We start from the raw sequence: 4,360 nt of genomic DNA, 5'->3' as shown, positions 1-4,360 counted from the left end.
CCTCAGGTGACCTGTCAACAATGCTACTGAGCATTGTTATCGAAAAAACGCATACACCACACTAATAAGTCGTATTGCTCTGGTCATCTTCATCACTTTCAAGTGTATGACCGCTTTGCGCCACAGTCAGCCTTGTCATGGCTTTTCCACTACACAGGGGTTCAGTTCCCGCTAAACCACATACCCTAAAAAGGGGCTAACAGGACATGCGTGTAGTAGACATACACATATATGTCACGGATTTTCCATTTCTGTTATTCGAGTAATTCGAGTTGCAATTAGTTTACGAAATATTAATCTTTTCTCCGTTCGCGATTTCTCGATTTATATCTTTATTGCCGCCGACGGGTTCAATTACACTATTTCACTCCACTTCATTTCGCACTTAGTCCCACTGATGTGCATCGATAACAGCGAGATCCGTGGAAATCAACAATAGCTACGCTTCCTTCTTCCCCGTAGGAAAATAACACTCGCTAGAAAAGCTCACCCAAGCAATACGATCACTATATCTGCGAAACTCGCCGCGGTGTTTTGTTCCACGAAGTCCTGAATGCGATGCATGTCGCTCAGCCCAACAACGGAACCTGGCTTTTGCATGAATTTCTTATCTTCGTCGTTCGTCACCTAAAAGGGGAAAAGCCATATTTAATGTGTCCTAAAGTAGAAATAAAATATTCAAATTTTACGTACCACGTATGTGCCACTGGTCTTCAATTTGATGTCACAGCTTGGATAGTCCTCCCGGATCATAAAGGCCACCTGACGTCATTGGAATTTCACACGCACTTATTACATTCTTTTAACGGTAGTTGCAATCTTGTAACCCACGCTTCCCGAACAGTTCCCTCTTTTTGTATGAACATGGTTATCACGCGATGTGCATCTGCAACGAATACAAGTAAAGTGTTCGTCCCGAAAATTTGTAAAAATGATTGTTTCAAAGGCCAGTCCTGTGAGTGTCTTTAGTCCTCTGTGTTGAACAAGTTGACTCTCTTCCTTCTCTTCCTCTCTCTCTCTTGTTCACCGCATACAGCTGTTGGTCGAGACTGCCATGGGACGCGACTTCATGCTCTACTTTCTAATTGAACCTCAGGTTATTTTGTGGTCACCTATACGTACACTCTCGCTGTGTACTCATATAATTTAACATAATGCTCGCTGTGCACTGGCAATGATGTTTCTTAGCCACTTTGCCCCGACAAGGCGAAGAAAACGTTTATGCTAATAGCTTCCGCACGGGGGACGTCCCCAAATCCCAGAGTTAAGAATCCACATGATCGACATTCCAGACGTTCAAAAGTTCAAAATGCCTAGTCGGGGTAATTCTGCCCGCGCCTAGAACATGCATGGGTATCTGTATTCAACAAAACTTGGACTCACACAGCACTCAGCGCAGCGCAATATGTTTCGCAGGAACAAATGTGCCATTCCCCAAGCCGGCTTCGATGAACGAGCGATTCGTGAACGCTCGAGGTCGACACGTCGACACGTTGAGGTCGACACTCAGTGACACTCTGCTTTGAAATACGCCCATTTTCAGAGCTCGTAGATATAAGCTTTATTATTGCTATTTGGGATTTAGGCATTGCGGATTTTGAAATATAAGATTTTCAGCGTTGGGACACCCCTTCATGATCTTTCGAGCTGATGATGCTACGTCTGCTGTTCTAGATGACACAAGCTTTTCGTGACTCACACTTTCAAGCATCACGTATGTCGTTGCATATAAGGGTGGGTTCACATGAGGGATCGGAGTAGGGAGAAACACTCCTGATGCGAGTGACGTCGCGCGGACCGACAGGTTCCCGCGCGGGTGGCTTCCACGGCGCACGCGAACTATCCCCGCCCTATGATCTGGTCTATAACAGACAGGTGTGTTCACATTTCAATGACGTAGGCTGTGACGTTTACGGAGTCCGCGGATCGATGCCGGGGATCTGTCGGCCGTGTGAATTTACCCTTAAACGCTTTGCTGCTGCCCACAAAACTGCATCAAGAACTGCATTTTTACACACTTCTCGAATAAACCTGAAGACTCAAGCATAGAACGTCGAATGCTTCATATCTCATAAATTGAAAGTACTGAAGGAGCCCCAAGTACATACGGCATTCAATATGCTCTGTGAGTACAGATACAACTCGGTAACGTTGGTAGGCGTGACGACTCTTTGTTGAAGCGCACGGAAATGGCGGTCACCGATGAAGAAGATATTGACCGGTCTCCAAAGGTACATTGTACTACGGGGATCATTGTCTTCGACGGGAACATAATCTGAAACAGTATAAACGTCCTTCATTAGAGCTTAGATCGGTAGAAATCCAGCGAACCGGTAGAGATGTAGGAAGGGGGTTGACTCAGGACAGAAGACGACGATATTTCGAACAGAGACTGTTCTTCTTCTGGGCGAAGAAGCACAGTCTCTGTTCGAAATATCGGCGGCTTCTGTCCTGAGGCAACTCCCTTCCTTCATTAGAGCTTGTTCTGTATACTGCATGTGTCAACATGCGTAGCAAGTTTAGTTTGGTTTCCCGGTATCATTTTCATCCTGTCCACAAGAGAGCAAGAAGACAGCAGCACAGAGCGAGCTCAATGTGAGCTCGTCCTGTGTTGCTCGTTTCTTCTTGCTCGCTTATCGACATCTCGTCTCACCAACTAGGCGTCGACATCTCCATTTTAACATTTTGATCCCTCAGCAGTGGTTCCCAAATTTCGGCGCTCCGCTGCCAATAGCAATATACATCACGGCAGCGAAAGCGACACTGACATTTCCTTGCAGTTATGTTCAGAGCAGAGTTATCTGAGGCCAAAATGTCGTGCACGGCAGCAAGAGCTCGTGTTCTTTCGAACTACACAGATGATATTCGTTTGACAGCAGTTACAAATTGTTCCATTATTAAACGGCTGGATGCATGTAAAACTCCGAAACCGCGATACAATCTGCGGCGCCGTGATCTGCCAACTATATAGTGCGTGCTTCGCTCACCGACAACGCGCGCCAATTGGTTTTCTTCCGTTTTGAGAGGCTGTACCTCGAAATGATGCGATCGAAATCCTCGTTGAAAAATAAACTACCGCGACTAAATGTTATCTGACTATAAAATGCACAGCTGCGCTCGGGAAACTACCAACAGCCAAGCTAGACTAACCTGGCCGTAACAATGCAATCACCGAAGTTTCACGAACCTAATGATAAACTGATCAACGTGCTGCTAAGCCTACCAGCCGCTAAAATGTGGCTTTCGTTCGCTAAAACGACTTGGACAGACATCACAAACTCGTGCACTTGAGTGGTTAAATAGAGATGTCGTACTTTTAAACACGACACGTCACCCCACAAAGCAATCGAGCATTCTCCTTGATTTTCCTTGTTATTCCGAGATCGGGGATCTCGCAACCGATGATATCGAGGTCATCCCGTTTTTAGCGCCCCCTGACGCCACTGCGCGGTGCACTGTGAAGACGGGGCGTCAATGTATGCCGCGATAGACGCAAACGCTGTGGCCTTAAATGGGAAGGAGTGGACCTCGAGACATTGATTTTGGCCATCGTGAACAAGTGAAAGCAGGTGTGAAAGAGAGGCTGTGCGATGCATCGAAAGTGTCGCGTACCCTTAATGCAAGAGTATTTATGAGAAACCTCCGGGTCTGCTGCCACGGGCTTGTTGCCAAGTGCTGACGCAGAAAAGCGAACACCGCGTGGCATTTTTGATGTGTGAGCATTAAGGCGGTGCATCACCACCGACGCTCTATGGGAATCCCCATACATTTTTCAACTCCCGTAGCGCCGCGAAAATTTGGTTGATCTCCGTGCAACTGCTTTTAAATGGAAGATGATGCTTAGATCTAGTGCGTGATCGAAGCAGATTTTGCGTTTTAGACTCAGAAATTTTTATATCGTCGTCGAAAGGTTTGGGAAAAGCTATATTTCGAGATTCCGCTCTCTTACAAAATAGAGCCGCCCAAAATTGAAAATCTGGCTCGATCACGCACTAGAAAAACATATCAAGAACCAATACCAACAAAAAGATTTCATCTATGTTAAGCCGTTGGCTCGGCACACGAGTTTTTGACAGGTATGGTCATCCGTGGAGTACGCCGCTTCAGAATGGGCAGCGCAGTGCTGCCATCTCCCATCGAGTGTGTCGTCACAAGCAACAACAATTTGACCGCTGGAAATGCAATACCGCTGCACGTGGCCGGAAGACGACGAGGCCGACGTTGACCATGACGAGGGAGCACGAGCACGGGCAGCGTAGCCCAGCCCCAAATTTTGTTTGTTTGTTCAACGATGCTCATTTTCTCGGGGGATAGTAGATGAAACTTATTTGTCTTGGAATTCCCAGTCGCAGCCACAGAA

At 46.7% G+C, this 4,360-nt stretch overlaps 1 long non-coding RNA gene across 1 annotated transcript; it reads right to left on the bottom strand.

Moving 5' to 3' along the window:
• Positions 1 to 491: 491 nt before the first annotated feature.
• On the bottom strand, positions 492 to 2,269 carry LOC135376636 (uncharacterized). Its single transcript, XR_010417778.1, has 3 exons — positions 2,109 to 2,269; positions 694 to 762; positions 492 to 627 (listed from the first exon to the last, which is right to left on the bottom strand). It is a non-coding gene; the product is annotated as an uncharacterized LOC135376636 (long non-coding RNA).
• Between the last annotated feature and the right edge of the window lie 2,091 nt (positions 2,270 to 4,360).

This window comes from Ornithodoros turicata, unplaced genomic scaffold (assembly GCF_037126465.1).
Source record: "Ornithodoros turicata isolate Travis unplaced genomic scaffold, ASM3712646v1 ctg00001196.1, whole genome shotgun sequence".
Classification (NCBI taxonomy): Eukaryota; Metazoa; Arthropoda; class Arachnida; order Ixodida; family Argasidae; genus Ornithodoros; species Ornithodoros turicata.
Note: the sequence above shows the minus strand (reverse complement) of the source record. Positions and strands in the feature narration are given on the sequence as shown.